Source organism: Stylophora pistillata, chromosome 6, assembly GCF_964205215.1.
Source record: "Stylophora pistillata chromosome 6, jaStyPist1.2, whole genome shotgun sequence".
In the NCBI taxonomy this organism is placed as follows: domain Eukaryota; kingdom Metazoa; phylum Cnidaria; class Anthozoa; order Scleractinia; family Pocilloporidae; genus Stylophora; species Stylophora pistillata.
Genome location: NC_142524.1, coordinates 8,199,573 through 8,215,394, shown reverse-complemented (window position 1 = coordinate 8,215,394; position 15,822 = coordinate 8,199,573). Strand labels below are relative to the sequence as shown.

The window sequence follows — 15,822 nt, the reverse complement described above, 5'->3', positions numbered from 1 at the left end:
GGACTGCTGTGTAGGAGAGATTTGTTTAATTCAAGCCGCAGGAGACAGTTCATTTCGTGATCAACTGTATTGGAATATTTCAGCAAATTTTGATTGACTTCTCTCTGAGAAACATCTGTATTTTTTTTAGTCTGAATCTTCAATTGTAAACGTCATTTCGTGTTATATTATACCGGATAGACAATAGACTCGTATTGGAAAATGTGACTGGAATTTACTTGTTGGGGGTGTCAGTTTTTGTTTTCGAGATATTTACGCTTTGGTCTTCTTACGAAAATGTTTTTATTATATTCGATCCGTCACAGGAGAGATTCGATTCATTATTAACTGTTTCGGCGCGTACTCGTTTTTGCCACAGTCCAGACCGGCGCGATATTGTTAGCTGCGAATAATAGCTCCACACTGCGGTGAGATAAATGCACTAAAAATGTACTAAAAATACACGTCTCAGTTAACATGTGGGCCCTTGTGACTGATCCGTCTAGCAACCTAATACTACGTTATTTGTGGCCAAAGTTGATACAAACGCGGAAATAAGCAAACACTTGGTAAAGCTAAGTGTTTGGTGATCAGATGATAAGCATCGGATAACTTTTTAATTATCCTTTTGGTTAAAGAAAGGAACGAGCGGTTTGAAATATTTGGAGTTCTTTGCTCGTCTTAGCTGCTTTCTTTCAGCAAATGAACAAAAACGCCCTTAGTCCCCGACTTCCGCGGCTTGAGGATGTGTTCTTTGCACATGTGCGCAAGTCAGATACTGAAGAGTTTTGCTAAATTTCAGGTTGCGTTGATTGTTAATCCTAAGCTATTAGCCGAACACTGAGCGCCACCGCTCGAGAGCAAACTGGAACCTCACACTTGGGTAAACAAAAAAGTGAGTTACTGCAATTGATCATAGTATTCTAAATGTTTGCGCTTCGCTCAGACGAAAAACCTCAATAATCTTTCCGGAGGAAGGCAAGGGAATCTCAACAAAATAAGGATTCAAGTTATCGTTGAACCTTGAGCAGTTAGTCGCGTCACTTGTCAGTTCAAGCATTCAAGCGGATGAAATTGTTCACAAAAGGTTTTTCCGTTTGAAGTTGACTTTCGCTCGTAGGTCGAGCCCATTTGTTCTGTGCGATCACACTTTAACTCTTTCGAATTCTCCCAGCTATTTTCTTGTGTTTCCATGTAGGAAATCCCTTAAAAAAATCACGGATTAAGAGAAATGAGAACAGATGATTGGAGGAGGTTACAATCATTGTGTAACTTGTCCACACACAGCTGAGTGCATTACAGTAGGAAGTAATGGAACCGTGTTAAGCTCTCGAACGAGTTCCTGTTGATGACATCTTGTATGAATAATGTGCCCTTGAGGGTTTTCGTTCCGCTCGCTTTACGACCATTGCCGCGAGCCTTCGGGTTGTTTCTGCATCCATTTGAAATAGAAAAGAACAGCGTCGGTACTTAACGAAAGTTAAAAAGGCCAAAATACTCGGTTATAACTTGAAGCGTATGGCACTTTTCTCATTTTCCTTAGGATATTTGGACGAAGCGTGTCAAAGTTCCTTTTTCATAAAAAGCATATGTATATCTACAGATGTTTGTCTTCATCACGCGATTAGCTTCTTCAAGCATTATAGCGCGATCGAAAACTATTGAATGGTGAACACCTCAAATAAAAGCTTAACCAAAGCATAGTCATCTGGTTTCTATTTATCTTGCAAAATTTTTATTCCCTTAAAAGAAAACATTCTATCACATGACCAGAAGGCGTTGAGATCCTATGACTCCCATGACGAGCTTTGCTCAAGAAAAAAATTCTCAGAATGCATCGTAAATTGATGCCGAGGTTTGGGGAAGAAGGCGTTGGGTGGATGTCATCACATTAATTACACCACAATGTAATTACACAGATTAGCGCCCACGAATCCACGAGAGATACGCGATTGCGTGCGAGTTATCGCGGGGTCATCTGTTGGCAATCAAAATCAAAATCATGAAATGAAATGAAGTTTGCTGTGCGGGTAATGGTCATAAAATACTGCGTTTTCTCTGTTTCTGCCTGTTTCCTTATAACGACATTTTTAATCACGTAGGCTTTCAAACATCCTTCCTTTTCACAGAAGAGGCAATACCTGCGAGGCGCCGTATTCGAAAAAGCCTCTCTTTCGATTATTTAGGTATGATTCTTTCGCTTGGTTTGCCATAAAACAGTAACAAAATATATCGCAATTTTCATGTGCCGTACGACCTGAATAACAACCGTATCGAATTTCCAGTATTGCGTCACTTGGTGGATCGATCAGTGCTCACGCTTTGCGATCATAGTACACGATGTTATTGTTTTTGTACAAAACCCGTGGCGACCGCACGACTTGGCCTCGTATCCTGGTTAAATTCTTACCAATATTATAATATTAAACCTCGACGAGATTTTTCATGTCGAAATGTCGAAAAGCATCATGTTTTTGATTTCGAAACCATTCGAAATGAAGTCATAAAGGAAGTCGGATTTTCGACGTGCGGCTTTCCACCGGCTAACGTAACGACGCAGAGTCTTTGCAGGATTACAAGCGCCACACTTGACCCTTGCAAGCATTGGTATCTACTTTTGAAAGAGGTATGTGACGTTCCTTTGCGTAAATATTTCATACGCGATGTATTTAAGATATTTCCCGACGAAATCCAAAGTGTGGCGACGCGGGAACTTCAGCCGGCCAATTTATCGTTCGGAGTAGTGGGGTTAGCCAGGATTCCCGACCTCGTTCACGTTGTGTTCACGTTCGGTCTAATAGCTGTCTAATAGTCTAATAGTCTATCTATTGTCTACTCCAAACACACTTTTCAAAGGCTATGCAAATATCGAAAGAAGTTGACCGATTACGCCGTTTTAAGAATTAAAATATGCTCAGTTGTTCATCATAGAAGATTTGAGAAACACATTTTGCGCGTGATGCTAGACGCATATTAGAAGTCGGCGGTTTGACACTCGTAGAATATCTTATATTTTCTTATAAATAATCCTGTGTAATAAGAAAATTTTCTAAATTTTCGTGTTAAGAACGGTTTCAAGCCGTTACAAATGAATGCTATTTGAAATTTTTCTTTAAGGAACACAACATGATACCGAGGTTGCTCGGCGACATGTTTGTTACAACAAGAAAATGAATCCACGGGATACAACATCTGCCATTCTGAAAAACTTGAAACTAAGCAACTCAAAACTAATCCTCTAAGAAAAAAATGTGCCAAAGGCAAGATGCACTTGAGTGACTGCAAATAATTCTTTTTTCCAATTGTTTTTTCGCGGTCAAATTCTTTGTTTCGTGCGACCACGCGATGAATAATCCTTAAGCAACTTTTCTTGCTAAGCGATGAATATTGAAAATTTTGCTTGGGGAAATAGGTAATCTTTCACCTAATAGGATTAATAATTCATCATAGGCGAGAATAAGTGAAACTTAGGTACAGAAACCAGGCAGCCTATTCAATCGCATAAAGACGTATTTCATTATTTCGTTTCTGATCTCAACTTCCCGCCGGCGTCGACTACTGCGTGTTTGCATAACATATTTTCACAAAACAACGCTTAGGACCTTTTAGGGAAGCAGGTAACAATCAGTGACCTAAGCTGCGCTTGAAAGTACGTTTCGACATGGAATGTCCAATTTCTGCAAAAACAGAAGGGAAAACTTACGTATGATGCACAATCCTCGTAGTAGAGAGCGCTATTTATGCAATAGCGAAAATCAGACCTGAAAAAAATCAGGCCTGTACGGGACTCGAACCACGGACCTCTGCGATACTAGTGCAGCGCTCTACTAATTGAGCTAACAAGCCAACTGGGAGCAGGCCGTTAAGTTGATTCGTAATAAACCCGTGATGATAAATCAGATAAAAGGAATATATGAAGTTCATATATTTTGAACTGCGGTATTAAATACGTATGATGCGAGGATCGTGCATCATACGTATCTATAACCGCAGTTCAAAATATATGAACTTCATATATTCATCGTATCAGAAGGGAAAACTGTATAACACAGCAGACAGTGGAATATAATAGCCACTTCATGAAAGTGGTGAACAAAGAAAAATGCAACCAGAAAGACAGAGAAATAATTTTAAAATATTAAAGGCGAGGTTTTGCAATACTTTGGCGACTTAACTAAGCCATTATCAGAGTAAAAAAGAGAAAAAAGATAAACAAATGCTCAATTCATTGTATGATAGTTCTAGAAAATCCATTGGAATTTGTATTCCCACTGCTTTTGTTGTATCTGAAAATACGCCATTCATCACTTGCTTCATTAAGAAATATGAATGAGTTTCTTGTAAAATGGTAGAATGGAAAATGTATCCAATTAGGGCATTTTAAACCTCGCCGATAGCGAAATACAAATGATTAAGAGAAATCGGTGTTGAAACAAAATGATCTCAAGATAGCATTGTTACATACAATAATGAGTTTTGTCACGAATGGTGCTGTTAACAATGTATCGCGCAGTAATTTTAGTTTGTCGTGAGTCGTGCACTATAGAGCGTTTTCCACTTCGAAATCTGTTTTAAACGACTGGCCCTGTGCGATACTAATTATTGTAGCTTTCAAAGTAAATCAGATTTTTGGGAAATTTCCTTGGCGCGAACAACAAGTGATTATTCGTACTAACAGCATTGTAATTTAGGTTCTCATTTCATAATTTCACAAACTACAACCCGAAAAAGAGTTCTAAATAAATAAATAAATAAAAATAAATAAATACACTTTATTTAGAGAGGGTGGCACGTAATAGTTGAAGTAACTAATAAACTTGTGGCCCTCTATTTAAAAAATTCTAAGAAGCAATGTATGTTGACTTCTAACATAACTATCTATAAAAACTAGGAATATCTATCTAATAAGAAGACCAATTAAGAATAAAAATAAAATGTAACTTGAGAGCAAATGATGAATCGTATGTTAGACTATAAAATGATATAGTTTCTGTTGTACATTGAGAAGGTTGTTTCTAAAATTGTTCTTAGAAGATTCTAATGATACAGAATTTCTGAGTTCTAGACTTGAGCTATTCCAAAGTTTACAGGTAGTGACTGCGAATGATCTACCGCCTTCGGTCTTACGATTAAATCTTGGGCTAATAAAATTAGTGTTGCTGTATCTTGTAGCACGATTATGTTGCTCAACGGTACTTCACGCTTGATGCGTTTGTACGCAACGCAGCATTTAGCTATTTTGGATTCCTCATAAAAAGGGAGACACTGAAGTCTATTGAACAGCTTGACACTAGACACTTGGTGGTCAGCATCAGAAATTACCCTAGCTGGTCGTTTTTGCAACTTTAAAACACGACCTAGACTCTCCTTGTTACAGCTAGTCCAGATTGAGCTGACATAAAGCAGGACCGATCTAATCATAAAGTTATAATACAGCCGGTAATCTTTGTGTCATGGGCAGGCAAGATCGTAGTACCTTATTCAATATTCCGATTCGCTGGGACAGCTTTTTACATAGTTTCTCAACATGGGAATTTTACAATGCAAGTTCAGAGTCAATTTCAAGACCAAGCAGTTTAACACTGGGGACAAGTTCAAGTTCAGTTCCATTAATAGTTAAAGCCATCTCGAAACTGATCTTTGAGGAGAGACGCTTACCAGTAATGAGTATAGCTTTGGTCTTGCTTTCGTTGATCGCTATTTTGTTGGAAGCTGCCCATTCGGCAATTTGAGCAACTGACGAATTCAGGTTCTGCTCTAGTCCAACAATTGAGCTGTAATTCGCACAGGAAGTCAACGTTGTATCGTCAGCGTACAAATCAATCGTAGATGAAGTAACATGAAAGGGTAAGTCGTTGATGAAGACGATAAATAACAAGGGGCCCAGTATTGACCCCTGGGGAATGCCATGTGGAACTTTGGCAACATTAGACTGTTTATCCTCCAATTTGACAAGTTGGCGTCTATTTCTCAGATAAGAGGTAAGCCATTGGAGGGTTTCCGTACTAAGCCCATGAACTTCAAGTTTCTTTAACAACAGGGTATGATTTATCATTTCGAACGCTTTACGATAATCAATCAGGACCATCCCACTAACACAGTCATTATCGAGGTTGAATAGGAGATCGTCGATGACCTTGATTAAGGCAGTTTCTGTGCTATGTCTTGGACGAAAGCCTGATTGTCTAGTACAAATTAAGTCTTTTTCGGACAGGAAGCTGTAAAGTGCGTTGTGAACATGTCTCTCAGCAATCTTAGATAGTATGGGCAAAACAGATATTGGACGATAGTTTGTAACGTCAGTAGGGTCTCCGCTCTCGAAGATCGGTGTCACCTTGGCAGTTTTCCAGCGACCGTGGAAACACGTTTAAAGAAAATGAAAGGTTGATCAACTTTGCAATTGAGGGTGCAACAAATGGAGCAGCTAATTTGAGCATTCGAGAACTGATATCGTCAATGTCAGTAGATTTATTAGAATCGATTTTCAAGAGGTAACTAACAACATCTCTTCTGTTATTGATGGAATTGAGAAGATAACGCTTTCGTCCTTTCGCGATCTTACATAATTACTCAGCTTAGCGGTGTCAAACGGCGTGTCAGGTAACAAATTCCTCAGCTTGCCTGCAATTGTTGAGAAGTGAATATTAAATGCTTCAGCCATTTATTTATTATATTTATCATTTATACCCATCGGTTCTCAAACGATAAATTGATTGTTGTTTGTTAACACCGATGAGCAACTTGATGGTCCTCCAAATTCCCTTAGGATTGTTCTTATTATGTTCAAGGGTGGTTTTGAAGAATTGGGAGTTAGCTCTTCTCAATACTGAAACTGCTTTATTCCGAGCTCCTTTATATCTTTCTCAGTCGGCAGGATTTTGCGATCTTTTAGCAATCTTTAAAAAGCCTGTCCCGCTCCCTCAGCTGCTTGGTAACCGGAACTATTCAGCCAAGGTGGTTTTTTGGCTTTCGCTACTCTTTTGACCTGCCAAGGACAATTCGAGTCCAATGCCGTATATTAAACAACAATTCCTACGAAGAGAGCAAATCATCGATATCGTCAAAAATAAACACTGAGTCCCATGGGGTTTCTTTGAGTGTAGATTTAAGCTGTTCTGCGTTAAAATTCTTCATGTATCGATGTTTGATGTAAGTGTTACCTTTTTGTTGATGGTTACGCTCGTAATTAGGGTTGAAACTTCTTATTGCGAAGACTGGTAGATGATCGGAGAGACCAATGCTAGGACAGACAATGTTTTGGATTCGTTGTGGATTGTTGGTATGAATGTGGTCTAGGCACGAATTACTGACTGGACGTGTCGTTGTAGAGACGAGCTGTTTGAAATTCATACTGTTTAAGCTCTTACAAAGACGATTTTTATTGTAGGCCTGGGGATTGGAGGCATCGATATTAAAATCTCCGTTAAGGATAGTCTCTTTATTCAATAAGTCGGCCTTTTCGATGTTCTTTTCAAGAGCGATATTATCAGCTCTGGTAGAGGATGGAGATCGATAAATTCCAGCCAGTATAAAAGAGACCTTTTAGATTTAAAAGGAGCAGACTCAAGTCACAATATCTCCAAGTTAGAGTCTTCCAGATCCGTTCTACGAATTGCAGTCAATTCATCCTTAATAAAAGCCAGCACTCCACCGCCGCTTTTCATTCGCCGGTCGCGTCTGAAGATTGTCAATCCAGGAACTGAATAGAGAGTGTCCGGGATGGTTGGATTTAGGAAAGTTTCATTTAAACCAGCGGACATCAACTTGTGGCGTTCCATCCTTGTTTTTTGAAAACATCTTGATCTGATCGAATTTAGACGACGTCAGTAGATGGTTAACATTCCAATGGCCAATCCTTAAGCCTTTGCTCGGTAAATTCAGGTTAAAATAGAGATGAAGTTCAGGGTCATCAAGCGAGTCCATTGACTAGTTGAATTGACTTGCAAATAAGGCATGGCGGTCGCTTTCACGGCTATCCAGAGATGAAAAACTTTCATCACAAAGACAAAGTTGCTCTGAGGGACAGACAAATTCCGAAGATATTGGACTTCCCGTCGACGTCGACTACCGCTTGTTCGCATAACATATTTTCACAAAACAACTGCTTAGGACCTATTAGGGAAGCAGGTAACAATCAGTGACCTAAGCTGCCGGCTTGAAAATACGTTTCGACATGGAAAAATCATTGATTGATGTCCAATTTCTGCAAAAACAGAAGGGAAAACTGTATAACACAGCAGACAGTAGAATATAATAGAAACTTCATGAAAGTGGTGAATGAAAAAAATTGCGACCAGAAAGACAGAGAAATAATTTTAAAATATTAAAGGCAAGGTTATGCAATACTTTGGCGACTCAATTAAGCCATTATCGGAATAGAAAAGAGAAAAAAAGATAAAAAAATACTCAGTTCATTTTATGATAAAGAGTTCTAGAAAATTCATAGGCATTTTCTGCATTGTTATGAATTTGTATTCCCACTGCTTTTGTTATATCTGAAAATACGTCATTCATCACTTGCTTCATTAAGAAATATGATTGAGTTCCTTGTAAAATGGTAGAAAGGAATATGTATCCAATTAGAGCATTTTAAACCTTGCCGATAGCGAAATACAAACGATTAAGAGAAATTGTTGTTGAAACAAAATGATATCAGGTTAGCATTGTTATATACAATAGTGAGCGCTGTCACGAATGGTGCTGTTTACAATGTATCGCGCAGTAATTCTAGTTTGTCGTCAGTCGTGAGTTATGGTGCGTTTTCCACTTCGAAAATGGTTTCTCTTGTCTAATAGTCTATCTTCTTCGTAATAAAACAATCCCCGACGAACTTATTAAATCTGCGGGATTTATGACTATCGTAAATCTGGTGAACTTTGCCACACTAGACTTTGAGCCCGAAGGCGCGAAAAATTTATCTTTTGGCGCCAAACTCAGTCACGACTCCGAAGAGCTCGCTTCCTAACTTACCGAAAGATCAGCTAGAGTAAATTCCCTTGGAGTGGAACTGAAGAAGCTTCGAACACGGATTTCTCATCTCGAATCAGCATGGAGTCAATTTTACAGACCCTTTTTTTCACCTTAATGTTCGTACCTTGTCGTGGTGAGGTGGCTTGAGTGACTCAATGACCAATTGCAATACAATTCCTTTAAAGAATTCAGCTTCAGCTGGTGGGCTGTATTTTCTGCAAGGTAGAGGCCAGACTAACACGGACTTTGTCATTGTAGTTATTGTTATGATTATTATAATTATCATTATTATTAATGATTTTGTTATTGTTATCATTATCTTTATGATTGTGATTGAATCATTTTCAAAATGAAATAGGCTGCTCAATGAGGATGGCATGCTGAGGCAAGTACATTTTTATTCATTTACCCCCCCCCCCCTCCCCCCAAGTAGAAATTCAAGTGTTTCTGATAGTTTTTCTCTTCAATAGATTGTTAGAATGCAGAAGATTTTCTGAGACACATTGTACAGAGGGCTTGTCTTAAGTAGTTGTTTTCTGAGTCAAAACCACCTGCCTAGTTCTGTTTCTCTTGGGTAGTTAGTCCATGGATTGTTGTTATCTGATGGCAGAACTAACAGGTGGATCTGTTTTTCTTGGGTAGTCAGTCCATTATGGGCTGTTGTTATCTGATGGCAGAACCACCAATCTGTTCTGTTTCTCTTGGGTAGTCAGTCTATGGACTGTTGTTATCTGATGGCAGAACCAGTCCCTATTTTTTTCAGCTCTTTGCTGTCAGTCTTTTATGGACAGTTATTTTTATCTGATGGCAGTTTTAGCTTGCACTTTTTGTTTTGAAAAATGTGTTGCTTATGCTGTTTGTCACGTATCATCTGTCATTAATCAGAGGCACTTTGGTCAATCAATGTTATCATTGTCCTCAATATTATTATTGTTAATTCAGCTGCTACTCTTCTCTCTTTGACACAGGGCCCACAACAGACAGCACTAGCTTAATGAACTCCCAAAACCTTTCACAATGAGCCAACTCAAGAATTGCAGTTCTGAACAGTTTTTGGGGTTTTCTGTCTTTTCTTGAGATTATTTTGTCTCAGTTTCAATTACTTGGATACTCATTCAGTTAGACCAACAATAAGACCATTTTGTTCGTAGATAAACATTGAAATAATCATAATAGTAATATAAATGATCATAATAATGATTTGTTATTGTTATCATTATCATTATCTTTATGATTGTGATCATCATTTTTAAATTGAAATAGGCTGCTCAGTGAGGATGGCATGCTGAGGCAAGGAGATTTTCATTTAATTCCTCCCCCCTCCCCCCCAATAGAAATTCAAGTGTTTCTGATAGTTTGTCTCTTCAATAGATTGTTAGAATGCAGAAGATTTTCTAAGACACATTGTACAGAGGGCTAATGTCTTAAATAGTTGTTTTCTGATTCAAAACCACCTGCCTGGTTCTGTTTCTCTTGGGTAGTTAGTCCATGGGCTGTTGTTATCTGATGGCAGAACTAACAGGTGAATCTGTTTCTCTTGGGTAGTCAGTCCATTATGGGCTGTTGTTATCTGATGGCAGAACCACCAATCTGTTCTGTTTCTCTTGGGTAGTCAGTCTATGGACTGTTGTTATCTGATGGCAGAACCAGTCCCTATTTTTTTTTTAGCTCTATGCTGTCAGTCTTTTATGGACAGTTATTTTTATCTGATGGCAGTTTTAGCTTGCTCTTTTTGTTTTGAAAAGTGTGTTGCTTATCCTGTTTGTCACATATCATCTGTTATTAGTCATAGGGTGACTTTGGTCAATCAATGCTATCATTGTCCTTAGTATTATTATTATTAATTCAGCTGCTACTCTTCTCTCTTTGTTACAGGGCCCACCACAGACAGCACTAGCTTAGTGAAGTCCCAAAACCTTTCACAATGAGCCAACTCAAGAATTGCAGTCCTGAACAGTTTTTGGGGTTTTTCTGGCTTTTCTTAAATTTTTTTTTTCCCTCAGTTTCAATTACTTGGATACTCATTCAGCTAGATTAACAATAACACCATTTTGTTTGTAGATAAACATTGAAATAATCATAATAGTAATATAAATGATAATAATAATGATTAGATTAATGGAAATAATCATAGGAATAATAACCATCAGGATAATGAACATTATTTCTATAACTACTGTAAATATTTTTATCATTGTTATTATTATTATTATCATTATTATTGTTATCAATGTTATTATTATTTCCATCATGAATTATTAGAGATGCTTGGGAAAAAATGATCTATAGTTCCCTCCAACTCATTATTCTTTCAGTTAAGTGAATTAAGACTTTTGTGAACAGTTACTGCTTTATTCTGTCATTCCTGATGACCATAGAAATGGTGAAAGTCGACAGATATTATCACTCTAAGAGTTTCTCCAGGTGTTTTTTTTTCCTCTGAATTTGGTTACAACAGAATGAAGGGCATCAGAGTATAGTGCGCCCAGCTAGACATGAATTGCATTAACATTACAGGGTCATTTTGCTGTATTCAGGGTTTAATCTTAGCCTTCTACAGACAAGTTTGTTCCTCTAAATGCAAAACCCATTTTATCGTTTTTTAAAAACAAACTTACAAAAAATGCCAAGAAACAGCTACTAAATTTATGGAAACATGACGAACAAGTCAACTAGACTGTGTACTACACATCATTGAAATCAAAGTATCACTTTAGGAAAACAAAATCGCAAGGTCAGTTTCCCATTTTTAGTGCCTGAGAAAAGATCAGGCCACCAGATTACTTCAAATTCTCTGGTTGCTCGTCCCTCTCAATTTCCAACAACCATTTTAGTTTACTGGGTGAGAATCATGCTTGATTTCTTGCCCCATGCTCTTTCCTTGCATGGCCGCCTGTAAAGCTTGTTGAGAGTTTAACAGCTACTACTTGCAGCAACCTCCATATTCCCCCGATAGCTTTTCTTTAACTCTAATGGTACAGAACTTTGATGACTCAGACCAGAAATAACATCATTCACTCTACCATCCCTGTAATAAAAAACTTTGGATTTCTCACTCCGTACAGGGGGCCGCAAATGCATTTTTTCCCTCGCACGTATATAAAAGCATTCGGCATGCTTGCCAACAAAGTTTGGATATATGTTTCAGGAACATAGTATCTTTCAACTCGACACCATTTGCCTGAAACCAAAATAATAATTACGAAAGTTAAGAGATTATTTACTTCTGGAGTGAAATGTACTAAATGATTTGCCCTTTCAAACATAAACCTGAGTTATCAGGGTTTGTCAATCACAAAGTTACACGCCTGGTTATTAGTATTCCTTGGGGACCTTCCTATATTATCATAAATATCCAAGACAAGCAGTTCTTTTAGCTAGGTAATCTATGTTAAAAATCGCGCGGTACAGCACTTAGAATTATTTTCCTCACTCATTATTTTTCTCACACTGCAACTTTGCGTACTACGCAATTATTACTACGCAGTCATATCTGGTGTCCAATTGGGAGAAGAGCTTGTTATTATAATTGTTTTAGAGGTGAATTGCGATTTCTTGTATGTCCCCTGTTTCGTCGAAGAAAAGCTCGAACGAATACTGAAAGTAATGAGTAAGTCACTTTGAAGAACTAGTGCAAAGTGACAGCACTATCGTGCCAAACTGAGAAGTGTTCTTTAATGATTTTTAACATAACCACCAATTCTTACTATTTTTAATTTCTGCGTTTTATTAGACTTCGACATGTTCTTGAGAAGATATTAAATCGGTTAGCGCTGTTGTTTCCTTCTAAATTATTTTGGTGGAAGCGCCTCAGAAGACGCTGGTTTAACTAAAAACCATGTGGGGCGACGTTGCATTTTGACTGCACAACCCGCAATTAAATTTAATTTTAACAGCTATTCGAGTGTGTGAAGAACGGAAAAGAGCAAAATTACATACCATTGGCCTTTGGATGCACGGACGAATTAAAACTTTCTACAATGCCACTTATCCATTGCTTGTAACTGAAAGACCTTGTCCTTACTCTTGCGGGAGGCCGTACGGTCTGTTATCCATTATAGAACTTGGCAAACGTAGCGCACTCTGCCTCGAGCGTAACAATGTGATCTTTCGATTCTCTATCTCACCAGCGCAGTTGTTGTGACGAATAATACATCGCAGCGTGTCTTGTAGATAGCTAGAGATGCCATGTTTAGGATAAGCGCTGAATATGGACGAGCGTTAAAGCCGCCACTGAAAAAGCACAATCGACCGTTTTTCATTGTAAGGAGGTCTTTCACACAGCTGTTAGAATTAAAGAGAGGAAGAACGTCGATCTCGCTCACCTGAGTAGCGAAGTACACCACGAGCGGCGACGATGATCAAACACCTGGAAGATCACCGTGGTGTCCCTCTACTCTTTGGTATCATAACCAAGAGCGAGCCCTTTCGACTTGTCACTAAGTTTTACGGTTTATAAAACAAAGGCCCCGCTCTACACAAAGCCTTAAAGAATGAAACACTAGAAAAGCTTACTTGGCTTGGAATTATAAAAATTTCCTTTCTCAAAAATCGAAGATTTCATGGTTTCCGTTACTTCGTATTTTTCCAAATTTCCTCTTTTGCATGTTATGCTGTCATTGTCTTCAACGTATAATTTAGTTCAGCGTCGATCATTTATCATCCTTAGAAGAAAATATTCTGATCTTTACGTTTAACTATAAAATTGCTTTGGCTTACATTGTGCGCATAAAAGGAGCGTTAAGGTAAACTTGAGTTGATTCCACGCGAGGGTTTTACCTGGAAAAATGCCTGCACACGAGTGACACCGACATTACCGCGTGTCCCTTTCTGGAAAACATTCGTGTTATGACAAGAAAGGTCAGCTTAAGGGTTTTGGGTTACCCAAACTATGCAATTTTGACGCCGAAAAGTGCCAAAAAGTAATTACAGAAACTTCATCCGCAACACCTTGAACGTGCTGTGGGCGCGAACTGAGATCTTCTCTTACAGTCAATAATTGCCAGGCGGAACTCAGATCCGGCTTAGCCTAATTTGCATAAATGTTTTTGGTGGGCAAAACTCGTCATGTAGCACGGCGCTTGCGCAAGTCATTGCACATGTTGCGCTTTGAACGTCAAGTCGTCTTTACAACGCTCCTACGGCTTCCAGGACAAAATCAATATTTGGATCAGTCTAACGCGGTTAGCCAGTCAAGAAACCCGGCGGGTGCCACGTAGTCGTCCCCTACTCTAAAACACGATCCTAACGCGGTTAAGTCTTCGTATCACTATGTCAGCCCACGAGCTTGACCGTGCTAAAGAGCATACTGAACGCTCGCTGGTGGATACACCAGAACCAGCGTCATCGCAGATGACAGATATGTTTACTGCTCTCTTAGGAGAGATGGAAACGATGAATGCAGGCCGACCCAGGAAGTGTTCATGTCGATGCATTTTCTATAAATTGGAGTGAATACATTTTTTACGCTTTTCCTCCTTTTAGCCTCTTGCCCAAATGCCTGTCGAAACTTTCCCAGGACCAAGCTCAAGGTATCCTAATTGCACCTCTATGGCCCACACAAATTTGGTTTCCAACGCTACTTCAACATCTCTATCAGCTTCCATGGATCTACACACCGGGACAACACCGGCTGAGACAACCTTCCCACAATCAACTGCATCCACTAAGCAGAACACTACGGCTAATGGTTTGTCCTGTATCAGGCAACGCTTCGGATTTTTGCAGATTCCAGATGACGTTACCGATGTACTCATGGCGTCCTGGAGGGAGGGCACGAAAAAGCAGTATGCCACATACCTTAGGAGATGGATGGAGTTTTGTGATCAAGGGCAGATCAATTACCATTCTCTATGGGCGGCCGTCGCCACCAAAATTACAAGGATGTTAAATAGATCAGTAAATACAAAGGTGGTTTAAGGATCAGCTGCAGGATAGCACAGCTAATAATGTAATGGCATGGCCAAATTATAGACAGTCTAGGTTTCCTTTATGAAACAGAGCACCTTAAACATAAATAGTTTAGCCAAATGATAAACGGTCTAGTTGCCCATGTCGAGTTGGAACATGAAATTGTGAAATGGATCAGCTAAATTGCTAATAGTCTAGCACTCATTTGCAATACAGTACACACCGTTTGTGTTTGTCGATTCATAAAAGGAGTGTTTGAGATTCGCAAACCGATGCCAAAATACACGACCATTTGGGACTTGGTTGTTTTGCGGTACCTTTCAGGGCTATACCCGAATGAAACGTTATCATTGAAAAATCTTTCACAAAAGTTATTAATGCTATTGTTATTAGTATCAAGTCAAAGGGGACAGACTATGCACGTGCTAGACCTGAACTCGATGGTCATGGATGGTGATAAATACGTATTTCAAACCAAAGAAAATTTAAAAACCTCAAAACCCGGAAAGTTTAACATATCAGTGTCTGTTTATACGTATCTTCCCGACCCCAAAGTTTGCCCTTAGTCCTGCCTGAAGGAATACATCAAGCAAACGGGTAAGCTAAGGGGTGATACTACTAGATTATTTATTACTTATGCAAAACCGCATAAAGCGGTATCGAGGGACGCTATTGCCAGGTGGACAAAGGCTACGCTAAAAGAAAGTGGCATCAAGATCGATATTTACTCAGCACACAGCACGAGAGCTGCCTCAGCCTCTAAAGCAAACACTCGTCCGGTCCCAATTAATCTCATTATGGAGAATGCGGGTTGGAGGTCAGTAGAGACTTTTCAGACATTTACGATTTTTCAAGACGCATGCGACTAACTGAATATTTTTTCAACGAGAACTGTGACAACTCCAACACTAACGAAAATGACACCCCTTTCCACAACAAAAGCACTTGGAACCCCCCACATGA

General features: G+C 39.0%; 1 long non-coding RNA gene across 1 annotated transcript; it reads left to right on the top strand.

Moving 5' to 3' along the window:
- The first annotated feature begins 2,283 nt into the window (after positions 1-2,283).
- On the top strand, positions 2,284-12,727 carry LOC148728063 (uncharacterized). Its single transcript, XR_015988642.1, has 2 exons — positions 2,284-2,605; positions 9,308-12,727. It is a non-coding gene; the product is annotated as an uncharacterized LOC148728063 (long non-coding RNA).
- Positions 12,728-15,822: the final 3,095 nt, after the last annotated feature.